This window comes from Gymnoscopelus braueri (assembly GCF_963280865.1).
Source record: "Gymnoscopelus braueri genome assembly, chromosome: 16".
In the NCBI taxonomy this organism is placed as follows: Eukaryota; Metazoa; Chordata; class Actinopteri; order Myctophiformes; family Myctophidae; genus Gymnoscopelus; species Gymnoscopelus braueri.
Genome location: NC_137616.1, coordinates 20,781,955 through 20,801,954, shown reverse-complemented (window position 1 = coordinate 20,801,954; position 20,000 = coordinate 20,781,955). Strand labels below are relative to the sequence as shown.

The following is a 20,000-nucleotide window of genomic DNA, read 5'->3' as shown; positions in this document are numbered from 1 at the left end:
TTCCCCCCATCCTCTTATTGTTCTCCCCTGCCCCCCCCATCCACCATCTACCCGTTCACCCCTGCCCCCCATTTGATCCTTCCAAAGCCTCATCGCCTCCACTCCGTGTTGTTGCATCTCTGCTCAAATCTTGGAACGGCGAAGCCAAAACATAAGGAGTCAAAACACAGAAGCAAATAGCCTGCCAAGGAGCCAAGACACATCCGGAACTTGAAACCTATCTTAACTTCTTAAATCCTATATACTTCGCTAATTATTTCTAGTGATAAAACATTATCACACAAATTATCTTCATGGACTTATAGGGGACATTCAACATTCAGTTACATTCTGGACCTGAAATTTGTTGAAATCAACAACACTGATTTGAAGAGAAAATCAATGAAGATGTTTTGAATGAAAATGGCCTATAGTGAAAAAAAATGAATTATCCTATAAAGCTTAAAGGGTAAGACCACTTTAGTAGAGGTTTGGGTTGTGTAGTTACCTTGCCATGATGTAACTCCAAAGGTGGGCAAGAAATCAAAAATAATTGCGCCATTGATTAGAAATTGATAATTCAAAATATGCTCCTCATTGACTTACATTGTACGGTAAAACAGCTCTCAAAGTCACTCTTTTAGCACATAAATGAACCCAAACATAGCTGATTCAGACAATATAGAGCATCACCAAACCCAGTACTGTTTGTTTTTTTAATAAAAATGTCAACTTCCTGTTGATTTTACTATTTGAAGATCTGGATCCGGATCCGCCGATCCAGTCCGGGTTTTCTACTTATTAAAAATGGCAAAATCAACAGGAAGTTGACATTTTTATTTAAAAAAAAAACAGTACTGGGTTTGGTGATGTTCTATATTGTCTGAATCAACTTTGTTTGCGTTCGTTTTAGTGCTAAAAGAGTGACTTTGAGAGCAGTTTTACCGTATAATGTAAGTCAATGAGGAGCATATTTTGAATTATCAATTTCTAATCAATGGAGCAATTATTTTTTATTTCTTGCCCACCTTTGGAGTTACATCATGGCAAGGTAACTACACAACCCAAACCTCTAACAAAGTGGTCTTGCCCTTTAACTCTAGCCTCATTTAAGTGAGCAGACTTTTTTTTTACTTAACAGAACTTATTAATTCATTCACAAGTACAAATCGTTAATGAAATCTGTGTCCAAGGACATCAATGAATGAACAAATAACTTACTTTACTAGAGGAATTGAGGGGAACGGAGAAAGAAACGAATGTAGGAAATGCGGTCAAGCTTCGGTCAAACATCCTCTATGTATGTTTTAGTTTACCTTATACTTCCTGTCCCTGTATATGACACATAATATTCAGTGATGACACAGTCAAATTCTAAGTGTTGATTTATCCATCTGTAACTCTGAGATTGCACAAATGTAACCAAATGGACCCTTTCAGGTCCATCATTTGTTCACTCTCAGAGTTAACAAATGAACAAAACCACCATAAAAAAGCACCTGTCTGAAATTTGCAACTGGACCTTGACTTCTTGCTTGCCAAAAGAAATGACCCCCAATGTGTTTCAGTAAATTTACTTTTACTACTCCTAGTATTGATGATCTCTTGCATAGTATTATATGTCTTTATATGTCTTGATGAATTGAATACACAGGACCACAATGGAAACAAGCCCTCAGGGCTTTTGGAGTTATTGTATAACTGTACCTCTGCACCTTTTGCAAACTGTTAATAAAGTATTCAATCAATCAATCAATCAATCTCAGAGTTAAAGATGCTGTAAGTGATATTTTGGGGTTTTAAAAAGTTTTTTGTTAAAAGGTTAAAGCTCTTTAATTCAGACAGTAATCATTGCTTTAGTGTTTGTTCAGTAACAGGGGTCTTCCCATCTTTCCAGCTCTTTAGTAAACAGAAAATTCAAGAGTGATACCAAATAGGAGAGAGAACACTGCAAAGATCATTTATCAGCTTAAATTTGATAGTGTTCCAGTTCCAAATGTCTCTGCTGAATCACTTCCAATTTCACTTGTTTATCCTGTAGCCCGGTTGCTTAAGACCAGATTTTTGAAAAAGGGGGACACGGCTGACAAAAGCGCCAATTTTTTTTTACGTGTTCTCCATCACCATAAGTTTCATTTTGGACGGGGAGCCACACCATCAAGATGGCAGAAGGCGGCCATCTTGGATTACAAAGATGGCCACCATGCAATATCTATAAAAGCCAATATCTCGGCTTCCAAGCCACTTAGAAGGTCAATCTTGGTGTCAAAATATACATTTTCTGGGACAAGGAATGCAATAAAACTATAGGGAATATCAATAAGTGACTAATTCAGCCAATATTAGATAATTTGGTAAATTCTGGCAATATATGTACACAATTATGCATGCTTCGTCTAGATTATGCACAACATCTCAGTGTGTGTGTGTGTGTGTGTGTGTGTGTGTGTGTGTGTGTGTGTGTGTGTGTGTGTGTGTGTGTGTGTGTTTATTAAACTTTGACAGATCTGACTCTTGTTATTTCCTATTTTTCCTATCTATTTTGTAGTATCGTTCCTATTGTTTCCTGTCTGCCTATTTACTGTTTACCTGCCTTGTCTCTCCTCCCTGTGATTATTAGTTATCTCCACCTGTGTCCTGTTAGTCCCTAGGGTGTGGGTGTGTCTGGATCTGGTTCCTGCCAGTGTGACCACCTGCATTCACTCACCTGCAATCATGCCTACAGTACTTAAGCCTCAGTCTCTCTCCAGTCTCTTGCCAGATTGCCTTGTGTTTACCCAAGCTCTCAAGCATTGTTCAAAATCAAGTTTTTTGCCCTAACTGATCTCTGTTCTGTTTTCTATACTACGTTTTTGCCCAGCCCTTGCCGGTACCTCTGCCTTCTCTGACTGCCCCTTTGGTTTTCGACCCCTTGCCTTACACAGTTTCGATTTTTGCCTGCCCCTTGCCAATCTCGTCTCTTGCACACAATGGATTGGGCTTTGTAGATCTCCAAAAGAGTTGATGTGGTCTGGGATACTTACATCACCAGCAGCATAAAAGAGTCAACAAGGGAGAAGCGAGGCAAAGGGATACGACGGAAGGTGGCTGGTCAGAACAAGCTGCCGGGGAATTGGCCAGATTTCCTGCGTGATCCTATAAACAAGCAGGAACTCTTTACCTTTCTCTCTGGGAAGATTGCATCCACCGCCTGGCCAGAGGGCAAGCTGGTCTTCATCACATCTGGCATCACAGTGGTCGGCACAGACACCAGCCACTCCATGCTGCCATGTAACCACGAAGAGGCCGACACCAGGATATTGATTCACCTGCTTGATGCCCTGGAACATGGCTGTTCTACCTGCTTGATACGCACTGTGGATACGGATGTTGTCGTTATCCTCATCAAGGATAAGTTCCATGCCCTGCTCACCAAGTATCCAGCTGCAGACATCTAGGTTGCTTTTGGCACTGGCAAGAACTACACCTATGTTCATTTAAACACCATCTGCCATGCTCTGGGCAAAGACAAGTCCACAGCACTTCCCATCTTCCACTGTTACACAGGCTGTGACACAACATCAGCATTCTGCGGGAAAGGAAAGAAGTCAGCATGGGTGGCATGGAAGTCCTACCCTGAGGTCACCCAGGCCTTCAACTACATGGCAGAAAATCCATACACTTCAGTGACCATAGATGCCCAACACTTTCAGCTTCTTGAGCGTTTCACAGTCATCATGTATGATAAGACAAGTGATTTGGAATCTGTCAATGAAGCACGGCGAGAGTTGTTCTGCCAGAAGAACAAAACGATGGAACACATTCCACCAACGCAAGATTCACTGTTGCAGCACGTGAAGCGAGTTGCCTACCAGTCTGGGATCTGGTCCACGTCTGAACTGGCCCAGCAGCCGACACCCAGTCCAGAAGGATGGGGATGGACATTGGAAGACAACAACCAGGTGTGGCTTCCTGTGTGGAGCATTCTACCGATGGCGTCAAAAGCCTGCAATGAACTGGTCAAGTGCGGTTGTAAACGTGGTTGTGGTGCAAGGTTGCAAGAAGGCACACTGGAATTGCACAGAGCTTTGCAGTTGTCAATGTGACAGATAATTTGAATGTCAATTCACTTCATGCTCCATTTTCTGTGTCTGACTGCTAACCGAGTTAAAATTATGTAAATATGTTGCTAGAATGACCATATTTATTTGATCGTGGCACAAATAAACATCTAGTGGAATTCTCAATAGCTTTATTGCATTCCTTGACCCAGAAAATGTATATTTTGACACCAAGATTGACCTTCTAAGTGGCTTTGAAGCCGAGATATTGGCACTTATAGATATTACATGGTGGCCATCTTTGAAATCCAAGATGGCCGCCTTCTGCCATCTTGATGACGTGGCTCCCCGTCCAAAATGAAACTTATGGAGAGCATGTAGAAAAAATTTGGCGCTTTTGTCAGCCGTGTCCCCCTTTTTTTGTTAACAGCCCTGACTACTGCTGTTCTGTAGTAATTCTCTCTCCTGATTGGATGAAATTGGTATCCCGACCTGAACATTTATTTTCTGTTCACTAAGGAGCTGGAGAGACTGGGAGACCCATTGAACATTGAACAAATTTATTTTAACAAAAAGACATATCACTTGCAGAACCTTTAAATGAACACTCAGGACTTTGCAGTGTATACTGTACGTTCTGATCAAAGGAAGAAACACAAGGTTTAATGTCATACTGTACTATCTCTGAGGGTTTGCTGTATACAAGTGGAGCTCTTGTGTCATTACTATCACCAGTCACACCTAATTAGAGGCGTGACAGTGGCCCGTCACTGGTATTCTTCACACCTGATCAGTCAGGGAGATGTTAACATGGAGGGTGACGACGGAGGCGGTGATAAATGATGCCGCGCCGTGCTCAGATTAGGCTCTGCTATCTGATGTCCGTCCATCTTATTACTCAGGGGAAACCGCAGGTGTGTGTGTGTGTGTGTGTGTGTGTGTGTGTGTGTGTGTGTGTGTGTGTGTGTGTGTGTGTGTGTGTGTGTGTGTGTGTGTGTGTGTGTGTGTGTGTGTGTGTGTGTGTACGTGTACGTGTACACCGCCTTTCCATCACACATATTGCAATGAATACGGTAAACGTGCTGCATCATTTATTTACTTATTTTGAAGGATGATCTCACAACTATATCATATCAGCTATGTCTGTGGTCTGGTTAGCTCATATTGGACACACGGACACACACGCACATGCACACACACACACACACACACGCACGCACGCACGCACGCACGCACGCACGCACGCACGCACGCACGCACGCACGCACGCACGCACGCACGCACGCACGCACGCATGCATGCACACGCACACACACGCACATGCACACACACACACACACACACACACACACACTATTATCTATAACTTTGTATGGCATTCAGTGGTAATTAGCTCATGGTGTAAAGGGAGACAGATAACAGCACTATCACCCCAGGAAGGAGAGATAGGAGGGGTCCCTAAAGACGCCCCCATACACACAATCAGACTGGACGGAATACACTCAGACCTCTGTGTGTGTGTGTGTGTGTGTGTGTGTGTGTGTGTGTGTGTGTGTGTGTGTGTGTGTGTGTGTGTGTGTGTGTGTGCGTGTGTGTGTGTGTGTGTGTGTGTGTGTGTGTGTGTGTGTGTGTGTGCGAGCACGGGTACGCACGCATTTATGTATTCCTGTGCATGTGTGCGTTTGTATCAACTTCATTGCTCTTGTCTTGCATGTACAAACTCCAGGCTCCAGGCTGATACACCCACAGAAACCCTCCGATATCTGTGGATAAACCCTCCAGAGCTGCTGATAGCCAGGGACGTGTTGAGCGGCCCCAGTGCAGGAAAGCCCCTGCCTTTGAGGGGGAAGACAGAAGGCATACCACCCCCCCTACCGTCTCCAAACGCCTTCCAGGTTCCTCAGGGAACCCTCGCCCCCGCTCGGATCAGGACCGAGGCTCCTCCAGGGCTACTTCAGTGCCGATACTCCCCCTCATGTTCTGGAAGGAGGTCCGGTTTGGAGCGGGCCCGAGGCAAAGGGAGGGAACCAGTACAAACATTGCACATTTGACATGTATGCAGACAGTGACTCAGTGCACGCGTATGCAAACCAGTCGGCACTGACACCCACACACACACACACACACACACACACACACACACACACACACGCACACACACACGTACGCACACGCACGCACGTACGCACACGCACACACGCACGCACGCCACACACACACACACAAACACACACATGCGTACATGCACAGGGTCAGGCCAATATACACAACAAAGGCCTCCTTATGAGCTTTTAATATAAATATGAGAGGCCCTCCCCTTTATTTGTATTTCAAGAGACTGGATAGGAGAAAGAAGACTGGGGGAATGAGAGAATACAGGATGAAGAATGTACTGAAGAATTATGTCAAAAACCTATGAACTGAAAAGATACACTTCTGTAAGTTATTGTGAGACTTTGTGTGAACTGTTTGTCCTTGCATAGTGATACAATGTAATATATCTTCCCTTGAAAAGCTTATTTTTTTTAAAGAAAAAAGAAAAACATTTGGTCACAAAAAAAATAATTATGTCAAAAATAATATATAATTTTACTTCACATCATGAATGATAAATGTTTGATGAAATTGCAGTGTGTAGTGTCAACTACATCTCTTGATAATAACACCCAATTTGTGTAAGGTGTGTGCATGCGCATGCGCATGCGCATGCGCATGTGTGTGTGTGTGTGTGTGTGTGTGTGTGTGTGTGTGTGTGTGTGTGTGTGTGTGTGTGTGTGTGTGTGTGTGTGTGTGTGTGTGTTTCTCCCATGAGACCTATAATGCTACCGGAAGAAACAGGAGATGACTTTGAGCTGAGATGTCAATTGTGATAAGAGTGTCTCCTACATGCACAAACACACACGCACTCACGCATGCACAATCACGCATGTGCGCGCACACACACACACACACACACACACACACACACACACACACACACACACACACACACACACACACACACACACACACACACACACACACACACACACACACACATACACACACACACACACACACACACACACACACACACACACACACACACACACACACACACACACACACACACAAGCACTACAGATATTATGTAGGCACACACAAGACCACAAATTGCCAAATCTCAAGGGAACCCAAGGATCCCCTGAACCCCGGGTCCGAGGGCAGGAAGCAAGACGCGCGTGTGTGTGTGTGTGTGTGTGTGTGTGTGTGTGTGTGTGTGTGTGTGTGTGTGTGTGTGTGTGTGTGTGTGTGTGTGTGTGTGTGTGTGTGTGTGTGTGTGTGCGTGTGTGTGTGCGTGTGCATGTGCATGTGTGTAGAGACCCAAGCTCCGGTGTTGTTAAAAGACAAGTCAGACTTGTTAGAAGGCAGACACAACACCTTGCCCCTGCTCTAGCCTAATTAAACACAGATGTATGCTAATCTCCTCTCTAAGCCCTAGCTCTTGTTTGATTAAATAACTATAGGCCTGTGTAATAGAAGATAATGCTTATGAAACTCTAAATGATTATTGTTTAGGTAATTATATTAATGACCATTGGCATTAGAACCTAAAAACACACATGAGATCATATGTTTTGCTGTATTTCTTGTTAATCTGTCTCGTGCCACATGTTTTGCCCGTCCACATGAAGAGCCGAAGTTCAGGCTCATCTACGTATACTTTGTGTCATACGACAAACATGATGCTGGTCAGTGGTACTGCCGGGGTCATGGGTTCCATTCCCAATGGATCCACCATGCTAATGGTTATTCTCATTAGATGGCTTTTGATCTGTAAACAGAGTGAATCTGAAGGGATCAGGATGGCTGAATATCAGGCTTTCGTCTTCTGGCGCATTTTCTCACCGCCACAGTAAGAAAAACATACAGTATACAGGAGACAGTGGTGCACTGCACTTTTCCCAGCATGACAAATGGGTTCATAGACATTACAGAGAGACGGACGATTGGCAAACTAACTTCATTTGCACCACCCATTTAATTTCGGACCACTCAGACACCTTTGAGAAAAGTTAATAGGGTCTAATGTAGCCTTGCAAAATTGCTGTATATTAACGTGTGTTTGTTTGTTGAGTCCAAGCCAATTCCTTTTTTTAACTCTGGTTATTATTCTGTGCACAATCAATCATAATAAAGAATGATTGCTTCAAATCCTCAAAAGACACAGTAGAGAGCATGCCATGAAAATCTTACTCCAGCAAATTGACCAAAGTTGGCAACCCTGTCACACTGAAAATTGAGACAGCCTATATGCCACACCTCTCCACTTAGACATACGCACGCACGCACGCACGCACGCACGCACGCACGCACGCACGCACGCACGCACGCACGCACGCACGCACGCACGCACGCACGCACGCACGCACGCACGCACGCACGCACGCACGCACGCACACACGCACACACACACACACACACACACACACACACACACACACACACACACACACACACACACACACACACACACACACACAGGCATGCACGAAGGCAGCCTTTGTCCCAAACCTCTATTTGACTTGGATCACTCTCCTCCACTCCTACTTGTCAGGGGAGGATTCTGGGATGGTTCAATAGGTCATAGTCCAGAGATGGAGAGCTGTTGCTTTTCACTCTCTATTGTTTAACATTCACATCCTCTTTCAGTGCATCACACACACACACACACACACACACACACACACACACACACACACACACACACACACACACACACACACACACACACACACACACACACACACACACACACACACACACACACAGTGGAGTGTTTCAGCTGTTTTCCAGCTGTTTGATTCTGTGTATTTACTCTTCAACTTATTTATTTGACAGCAGCAAGCTGCATCTTAAGAGGTGAGAAGCATTACCACTGGGCGAAAAGAGCCAGAATCCCCAAATATCAGTTTTTTGATTCTCGCTAGAATACGGAAATTTCTGATGCATATCCTGAGTTTTGTTGATATGCAACATATCTGGGCAAATATTAACCTAATATACATCATGAAGATAATATATTGTACTAGGATATGAGCAACACTTTAATTTTGTCATGTATGTGTTCCGTAAATGACCTTAGATCATATCTGGATATATCTGTTCACAATATTCTTCTAGAATACTGATTAAGTCTATGGCATATCTGGATGTGTCAGATATTGAGTTCATATATCACTTAAAGTCATATCTTTACTCTGGAACCACTAAAGAATACAGACCATTTCCGATGCATATTGAAAGTTTTGTTGACATAAGCCATATTCATACAAATATGGATGAAATATTCATCTGCTTGTCATACACAATGTATGAATATGACGTAACGCAGTATATAGGAATATAATGACACCCTATTTCGAGTAGAATAATGGCAATATCTGTAGCATATATCATCATCTTTTGTCATATAAAACATATTTACTACAGATATTGCCATTGGACCTGTTTTGGGTGAGATATTTAACTGATATAGATAGGTCATGAAAATGGACAGAATCTGGTGATTTATACTGGGCAAAAAGGGCCTGAATCCGAAAATATCTCATTGGATACGTCACTGGATTTTATGTAGAATACAGAACATTTCTGATACATATCCTGAGTTTATTGATATGCCATATTTGGTCAAATATGAACCCAATATACATCATGAGGACATATATTATATAAGGATACCAGCTACATCTTATTTGTGTCATCTGTGTGTTCCAAATATCACCTTATATCCTATCTGGACATATCTGAGCACAATTTTTTTTCTAGAATACGGATCAAATCTATGGCATATCTGAATGTGTCACAAATACAGTCTATGTTAAGCTCATATCACTTAAAGTCATATCTTGACTCTGGAGCCACTAGAGAATTAAGTATACCGGAATATATTGATACCCTATTTTGAGTAGAATAATGGCAATATCTGTAGCATATATCATCACCCTTTGTCATATATAACATAATACCAAAGATTTTGCCATTGGGCCTGTTTTGGGTGAGATATTTACCTGATATTGATAGGTCATGAAAATTGACAGAATCTGGTGATTTATACTGGGGAAATTGAGCCAGAATCCGAAAATATCTCATTGGCTACGTCACTGGATTTTATGTAGAATACAGAACATTTCTGATACATATCCTGAGTTTATTGATATGCCATATTTGGCCAAATATGAACCCAAGATACCTCATGAGGACATATATTATATAAGGATACCAGCTACATCTTATTTGTGTCATCTGTGTGTTCCAAATATCACCTTATATCCTATCTGGACATATCTGAGCACAATTTTTTTTCTAGAATACGGATCTATCTGAATGTGTCACAAATACAGTCTATGTTAAGCTCATATCACTTAAAGTCATATCTTGACTCTGGAGCCACTAGAGAATTAAGTATACCGGAATATATTGATACCCTATTTTGAGTAGAATAATGGCAATATCTGTAGCATATATCATCACCCTTTGTCATAACATAATACCAAAGATGTTGCCATTGGGCCTGTTTTGGGTGAGAGTTTTACCTGATATTGATAGGTCATGAAAATGGACAGAATCTGGTAATTTTTACCAGGTGAAATCCCAAAATATTTATCCAGAAATATCATTAGATTTTCTGTAGAATACGGACCATTTCCGATACTTATCCTGAGTATCTGGTCAAATGTGAACCCAACATACATCATGAGGACATATATTATGTCAAAATACCAGCTACATCTTAATCTGGTGATTTCTATTTTCTTGATTATCTTGAGAATATGGATAATTTCTGGAACATATTTGAAGTTTTGTCGGTAGGCTCCACATTTGATAAAATATTGACTCAATATATGACTTTGGGAGGTATATAAAACCTTTTCATATGACACATATGTTATTCTTGTCATATTATGTTTTGATACAAAAATATTAAGATATTCGTATTAATTTGTGTAGAATACTGACAGTATCCATAGCATATCACTAAGTGAAAAGGTCCAGAATCCTTAACTTATAACAATGTATATTTCCTTGGATTCTCTACAGAATACGGACCAATGCTGATGCAAATGAGTTTTGTTGATATGTGCCATATGATATCTAGTCAAATATAGACCCAGTATCCTACAGAGGACATAGTATATTATACTAGGATTCCAGCTACATCTTATTTGTGTCATATATGCGTTCCAAATATGACCTTTGGTCTGGAAATGTCAGGTTATGGTAAAGACTACTCAATGTCAGGTAAATGACAAGTTGTTACACACAGCCATGATCAAATGAGAAACCTCCTCTCCTAGTTGATCTAAGCATACTGTGTACGCAGTGCATAACCCAAAGTCTGCAAATACTTTCAGTGCTCACATCCCCGGGTATGGACTAGTACTGTACTGATTACATCTATGGCATATCTTTGTGTGTCACAATTATCTTGGGTTCATATTATGTAAAATATTTAACTGATGTATAAGTTATGCAATGGGTCGAGCTCAAGAGCTTTAAGTGGATACAGTCTGTCTCACAGGTAGGGTCAAAATGGGATGGGGCTCACAGAGCCCAAGGATCCTTACCAGGGAAGCTAAGCATGCAGATCTGTTGTTTTTACCTTTCATAAACAACACAGAGGCAGCAAGCTTGTACATGTCCTTATTTCTGTATGCATTGCAAATGATTCTGCTTTGCTGGTAACTGGATAAAAACAGAACATCTCTGGGTAAAGACTAAAGACCCCCAGAAAGTATGCAGTTGAATTGGCTATGGGACAGCAAGCTGTCATTATATTTAGGGAAGTCTGAATGTTGATCAAGGCATACATTGGACTCTATCAGCGTTTCTCTTGAATTTAATGGTAGGTATTAGGTAAGTGTAAGCATTCAGTTAATCATCTTGGACGTGAACGAGACCAGTGTATAATCAGTGTATAGACAGACAGACAGTGTGTGTAAACAAAACACATACAGTGGTTGAGTACACAGTATGATGCTTTTCAAACATACAAAATAGGTGCATGCCGCTTGTACAAGGTGTTATTTTGTTGCACAAAGTATACAGCAGCATACTGCTTTGAAATAATGACCTCGGGTCTTGAACCCAGACTCCATGATTAAAGGCTTGTATACATATGGCAAACTGTTGACTATGCAAAGGTCTTGACCTCAGCTGTCAGGTATGGTCATTGTTAAACATCTATGGGGGACTATGGAAATGGGGGCAATTATCACCCATTTAATGATAAACGCACGCACGCACACGCACACACATGCGGAATATATTAATGTAATGAAAAAACTACAATTCACATTATAGATGTGACAGAACTTGTTACAGTGTATATATCAGCCCAACATACACTTGTTTTGGGGAAAAGTGGCACAGAAAAAAGAAAAAAAAATCCTTTTAAATAAATATGCAAATATGGGTAAAATACTTAAAAAAATTGGAACAATATATGGCAACCAGATATTAAACATAATTTACTGTATTCATCAATGCCTAACACAAATAATCATGCTTGAAATAAGTTAAAAAAAACGACATCATACAACAGACATCATATATTCATTGACAGGTTATATAAGCAAATGATCAGCTGTAATGAAATCTGATTTAAACACATTTTAATGCCCAAACTAACTGAATATATTGCATATCAACAGTGAATGAATGTAGACGCCATGTTGTAGTTTCTGAAAAAAACGACACATACAGCGTGTCAATGGAAAGCACTTCCAAAATTAACTACAAGTCCCACAATGCATTGCAGACGTCTGTTGCTTTGTGGGTGCATGCCCGCCAAATTTCAGTTTGAAAAAACGAAATGCGATTGGCTGTGTGCTAAAGTGCCATGACGTTGCAGGCAGCTATTGGCTCTTGACTCATTGGAGCAGCAGTGAACCTTGAATGAACTCTGAGTGCGCGCAGTCAGTAACTCTCATGCAGGATGCAGGCTCTGTGATAGCTGAAGTGATTTAGGTTAAAACGAACTGAAATAAAGGCACTAAAAGACTGTTGGACAAGAAAGTAAGTTTCTACAAGCTGCTGATATATTTGTGGAGACTTTTGGAGACTTTTGGCATGCACAGTCACAGAGGTTGGAGCAGTGAGATAATATTACAGGTAATGCACAGCTTTTATATTTTCTCATGAAAATGCAGTGGTCCTTCATGTCAAGGACCCCCAAATCCAAAATAGAGGCTATTTGGCTGCAGACCCCCTTCTGAAAATATTTGCAACCTGAGCTTGTAGATCTGCTATTTTCAAATAGCTGATGTAATAGGGTGGTTAAACTGTTTTTTTCATGCTATATTAACTAATATAGCTAGGGAACCCCCTCAGAAAGCTCTGGTGGTCCCTCCCTGGACCCCACTTTGATAATCTACTGTGTGTATTTTTACTTAATTAAAGGCATAGGGGAAGTGATTTTCTTTGGTTAAAATAAGTGTTAAATAGCTCTATATTGTGATAGTACTCATTGCTATAGAGTGTTTGTTCAGTAACAGTGTTAAATAGCTCTATATTGTGATAGTAGCTATAGTGTTTGTTCAGTAACAGTGTTAAGTAGCTCTATATTGTGTGACAGTAATCATTGCTATAGAGATTTTGTTCAGTAACTGTTAACCAAACCGAAATGCCGATCTACAAGCTTGTAGATCTGCTATTTTTGGCTAATGTTCCCCTCAGAAAAGGAATTCTAGGTTTCAACAGGTTAAAAAAAAAAAGTTCCTATCACACAAACATGTGTTGGCCCCCCTGTAGTAACTCTGAGGACCCCCTGTTGAAGACCCCTGCTATACAGTACCAATGATTACTATCACAATATAGTACTTTAACCTTACAAATTGTTTGTTTTAACCCAAAAATATCACTTACCCTACCTTTAACCAAAATGAGCTGTCATCCAATCTCTTATGCTATTTCTTGTTTGTGTCTACCTTTTGGTGCAGAGACAGGTAATTAATAGAGATAGTAATAATCTGGGCAAATGCAAACAGTGAGAAAATAAGGCAAATACCATTACAATTGACCTTTACTAATGTAATCTAAATTATTGTAGCCTACTGTACACTGTGCCAATTGTGGCTGTGTTAAACCATCAGCAGTGAATATAATGACTCAGTACTATGAGTATATTTACACTATCAAGTGTGAATATGAATGAATAGTCTTGTCAGTGCAACTTAACAGGCATCTGTTACATTTCTGTGATGTCATGTCATAATAATTTATTTGACTGTATACAAAGATTAACGCGTTGATACACAATTTAACTCAGAGATACAAATGAACCATAAAGCCTGGTTTATACTTTGTTGCACAAGGTGCCTGTATTAAAAATGGCTGGTCTACAAGCTCACAATGTGTTGCATCACTTGTAGATCAGCTATTTTTGTGTGACACCAGCGCACACCTATGATGGGGCGTAATTGAGTCCATTTATTGGTACCATTCATACACTCTTTATTGCGTAGTCTTTACATGGGCCTGGGGGCCAGACCCAGCCCCTGGACCATCTCAATCCAAAAAAGACCCCCCAAAACATGTCAATTTTAAAAGGCAGCAGATTTTGAGAAAAATCATTTTACTCATTCCAAATTGGTGGGCTACTAGTATTTACAATTTTAATCCATACTTGCATTCCACTGGTGAAGGTAGCTGTACAGTATGTACTCAAATGGTCAATATCAAAATGTTTATAATCGTGAGACAGTCTGCCTTGAGTCCATATATTTAACATAATGGTGACCATTTTGAATTTAGATGACCACAGACATGTCAGTAGGCAGAGATCTCTGATCGTCTGGCTTTCCCAGACTATATTTGTTTCTAAATTATTATTGATATGTTTGACCAAGCATCCAATTATAATTAACATTATCTGCCTTCCACAGCACATGCCTTGGACACCACTGTCCACTGACCTTGGTCTGGTCTTGGTTTTTAAATGCATCTGTTTGTGTGTGTGTGTGTGTGTGTGTGTGTGTGTGTGTGTGTGTGTGTGTGTGTGTGTGTGTGTGTGTGTGTGTGTGCGTGTGTGTGTGTGTGTGTGTGTGTGTGTGTGTGTGTGTGTGTGTGTGTGTGTGTGTGTGTGTCTGTCTTCAGCTTCCGAACGCTTCATAAGGAGGAGGTTACAACTGCTGTGATCCAGACAATAGAGGATTTCAGACACCAAAGTTGAGCCTCCACCAACTCCAAAGTAAGTTTTATATCAGGCTGTTAATCTGAGTAGTAATATGACCTTAAATTGGTTGTGATTTTAACAATTTGATGACCTGGCTTACCTGTGATCCTACTTTACTGAGGCACTACACTGTCTCTCTGCATGTATGTGATGTCTTAATATAATACACTTAGAGTTCATAACATGGTATTTGTGTTGTAATTTTCATTCACTAGGAGGCAGTGAAAAGATGGAGCTGGACGGGACCGGAGGACATAAAAAAGACGAAGACCCTTACCAGCAGGACAGATCGGGTGAGTTATTGCCCTGCTCTATTACTGTTGCATTTGATTGATCACGTGTATTATCAATTGGCTTTTTATGTAAGGGATAATTAACAGTGAGGTGGTCATTACTGAGAAATACGCTAACAGGGTGATGCAGGACTTGAATAAACACACTTGAGTGAATCAAAGATTCTCTGTCTGGTGGACATATTTTATTTCCTTCCCAAAAAGTGGATTTTACACAAAATGTGGGGGTCTGAGAGGCTTCCCACCATAGACAATAGGCTTTCAGCATCATGAAACTGCCTTTGTTTAAGCGAATATCAAAATCATACTTATGTTTACTCAAGTGTAGTGATCATACTTGCAATGGTTCCCAAACTGGGGGTCCCCAAATGATTTGGAGGGTCCCCAGATGATTACCTTAGTGCAACATTGTTTTCTCACTCGACAGTAAAGAAACCAACATACAGTAAAATTGTATACAGGGTACCTGCACATTTATAAAGTTACAATTTAAGGACTTTTAAGACCTTTTAATACCTCGATAGCCGATCTAAAATGATTAGCTTAATGTGCAACATTGTTTTCTCACTCAACAGTAAACACACCAACATACAGTGTATACAGGGTATCTGCACATTTATAAAGTTACAATTTAAGGAATTTAAGACCTTTTAATACCAAATTGGCCAAATATTATGTAAAAAATAGGCAAATATTGTGAAATCAGCCGATCTACAAGCTCACGCCTAGCAGTGCTAGGCGTTGTGAGCTTGTAGTTCGGATATTTTCACAATATTTATCTGTGGAACCGAGTCAAACTAAATGTAATGCCTACAATTCCAAGTGCTTGTCAGGGTGGGGGTCCCCAGTTCAAATATGATTATTTTGGGGGGTCAGGGCTGAAAAGTACAGTTAGACTGACACCACTGTATTAATGTCCCTACAGACCACCGTCCGTTAAATCTATAGAAGCCTCGGAGAGAGATGGCAGGTCCAGCCGGAGGACAGGTATGTTCCCACCCCCCCCCCCCCCACCTCTGAAATGCCTCTGTTTGTGAAATAACATAACACTTTTGTATCATGTTATGCTGAAAATATCAGTGCCCATACCCTAGGTGGGGTTGGCGAAAGGGCCTCTCTGTGTGGAGTTTGCATGTTCTCCCCGTGTCTCCTAGGGTAGATACCCTCACAAAAACATTAATCCTGGTCACTATACTGCCTCCCCCTGGCCAGGGGCGCCTGATGGAGGGGAAAGGAACTGGTTGGAATAACGTGTTCCTTCCACGCGCTACGTCCAACCAGGGAAACTCTCCCCTGTCAGGTGATAAGAAGGTCAGTTGGCTCTCATGCATTGAAGGAGGCATGAGCTCGGCCCTGGCCTCCCTAGGTTGGCAGAGGGAAGGTAGTGCCCAGGATTACATAGACAATTGGCACTGGGTGTAAAGAATGGGGTTACAAAATCGTGGGATAAACATTTTAGGAAAAAAATAATATTATGCTTAATGAGGGGTATCTTAAAAGTGTGATTTTCCACAGCTTCCGTACTGCTCACAATGAGGTGGTGACCCAGGCTGTGATGCAGGCTATTCACGACTCAGAGCCCCAGTGGACCACCAGCCTAGTCAGAAGTAAGTCTGATATCACGTTAATTTGGGGACTTATGTCCTTAAATTGCTTGTAATTTTAACAATTGGATGACCTGCTGCTTACCTGTGATCGTGAGGTATTTTCTATGTATGCGTTACCTTGCTTACTGCAAGTCGCTCTGGATAAAAAGCGTCTGCTAAATACCTACATTGTAGATTAGTGTTGATTTGACACTGTTAAAGATAACAGATGGCACACTAACCATCTAATATTGCAAAATGTTATATTGTTGTTTTTGTTAAAAAGGTAAGTTTTCTATTCAAATGGTAATTTCTATAGTGTTTGCTAAATAACAGGGGTCTCTTCTTGCTCTCAAATAAACAGAAAATAAATGTTCATCAGGAGAGTACCCCCATTTTGTTTGCCAGTTTACATTTTGTCTGCTCATTTCTTTGAGCAGACAAAATGTAAACTATCTGTGATCACTATCCTTTTGAGATGCCTTACTATAATACATTTAGAGTTCATAACTTGGTATTTGTGTTGTAATTTTCATTCACTAGGAGCCTGCAACAGGGCTTATGAGAACATCAAAGCCGCTCAGAAGATGGAACTGGATAAAGACCCTTACCAGCAGGAAAGATCGGGTGAGTTATTGCCCTGCTCTATTACTGTTGCATTTTATTGATCACGTGAATTATCAATTACCTTTTTTATGTAAGGGATATAACAGTGAGGTGGTAATTACTGAGAAATACACTGGAGGAGACAAAGCAGAGGGGTCATACAGTCCAAATGTTTATAGCTTGGGTTGTGTAGCTGCCATAATATAGCTCTGGTCCAGAGCTATATTAGTAGTAAAAAATAAACAATATACTAGTTTCACTACTCGCCAAAACAAAAACATGGGTTTCTGATCTTAAAGGTAGGGTAAGTGATATTTTTTGGTTAAAACTAAAAGTATTTTGTTAAAAGGTTAAAATACTATATTCTGATAGTAATCATTGCTATAGAGTGTTTTTTCAGTAACAGATGTCTCCCTGTCTCTCCAGCTCTTTAATAAACAGAAAATAAATTTTTCGGTAGGTGTCAAAATCTCAGCCAATCAGGAGAAAGTACACATTTTTTAGCTTAATTTGTATAGTGTTCCAGTTCCAATTTTGTCTGCTCATTTCTTAGTGTCATCACTTCCATTTCACATTTCACTTGTTTAATCTGTATCCTAATCTGTATCCTGATTGAGTTCTCTGTCCTGGTTGGATAAAATTGAACTGAAACGAAAATGTATTTTCTGTTTAATAAAGAGGTGGAGAGACAAGGAGACTCCTGTTACTGAACAAACACTCTATAGCAATGAGTACTATCACAATATAGAGCTATTTAACACTTATTTTAACCAAAGCAAATCACTTACCCTACCTTTAAGCCTATTCTACAGATCTGTCATAGCATTTTTTTATTGTCCAGTCCAGATCGGTGGCACACTTGAGTGAATCAAAGCTTTTCTGTCAGGACGTTTTATTTCCTGGCCAAAAAGTGCATTTTACACAAAAGGTGGGGTTATAAAAGGCTTCCCACCATAGACAATAGGCTTTCAGCATCATAAAACTGCCTTGTTTCAGTGAATATCAAAATCATACTTAGGTTTTCTCAAGTGTAGTGATCCTACTCTCAATGGTTCCCAAACTGGGGGTCGGGGACCTTTTAATTACTTTAGTGCAACATTGTTTTCTCATTCGACAGTAAACAAACCAACATACTGTTTAACGCAGGGGTCTTCAACGTTTTCAGGCCAAGCTGAGAGAGAGTTGAAGCAGGGACCCCCTCTATATTGTATAAAATTGTGTTTCAGATAAACTTTTGCTGATCTTTTTTCTGGCTAAAGTTCTCCTCAGAAAAGGGATGCTAGGGTTCAAGTGGTTAATGTAAAAAAAAAAAATCATATCAAACAAAGATTTGGCGGACCCCCTGTAGTAACTCTGAGGACGTCCTCAAGTTGTGAGTTTGTAGATCAGCTATTTTCACAACATTTATCTGTGGAACCGTGTCAACTAAATGTAATGCCTCAACTCCTAAAATTCCAAGTGCTTGTCAGGGTGGGGGGTCCCCAGTTCAAATATTATGAAGGGGGGTCACAGCCTGAAAAGCTTGGGAGCCCTTGTCATAATGTTCATTTTACAGTCAATGGAAAATGCACTGTTCCTGGTCCAGAGGTTAGCGAGAACTTTCTAATGCTCGGGACTAGAGCTAGCCATAATATAACCCTCATACTGTATTTACTTATTTAGTTTTGTTGATCGCTTTAAAAGTCTAACCTCCTCTTCTCATCTGTTACACAGCTTTTCAAGAAACGGGTCAAGATTGGGCAGAAGGGAGGAGAGAGAGAGGACTTGGACTACCTCAGTGGTGCGGACGCGAACTTTGTCGAGAGTGATGAAGACAAGACTGCCTTTAAAATAACTTCACCAAAGTGGCGCGCCGGACGGCTGTCCAAAATAATGGCTTCATGTCAAACTGCCCTGGATGAAAACCGAAGGAAGTGTGTGGAGCCGAAGTCCAACCGTGTTCGCACAAACTACGAACTCTTCACCAGACAAACCCCCCTGCTGCAGAGGGCAAGCATCACTATCTGCAGGAGAGTGAGAAGGAAGAAGGCGACACTGGAGTGTAAAGCCTTTTAGTTATACACTAATCCACGGAGCGCTGCCCTGTAGGTAGCGCGCCATTGCTGCGGTGTCAGACTCAGTCAGCAGCTGTTGCGGTTCTGTCCGTCTGTTGACGTTACTCTTTACCTGCTTGGTTTAATTACTAAATAACTATACATCTTTGTAAAGTTAGTGTTAGTAAAAGTTAGTAAAAAGCAGGTAAAAGACTCAAGAGTAACGTCAGTGACTGCAGCTGACTGAC

At 40.9% G+C, this 20,000-nt stretch overlaps 1 long non-coding RNA gene across 1 annotated transcript; it reads left to right on the top strand.

Moving 5' to 3' along the window:
- Positions 1-15,447: 15,447 nt before the first annotated feature.
- LOC308102513 lies at positions 15,448-19,786 on the top strand. The gene is made up of 5 exons (XR_013934665.1): positions 15,448-15,527; positions 16,453-16,514; positions 17,043-17,134; positions 17,657-17,740; positions 19,433-19,786. It is a non-coding gene; the product is annotated as an uncharacterized lncRNA (long non-coding RNA).
- The last annotated feature ends 214 nt before the right edge of the window (positions 19,787-20,000 follow it).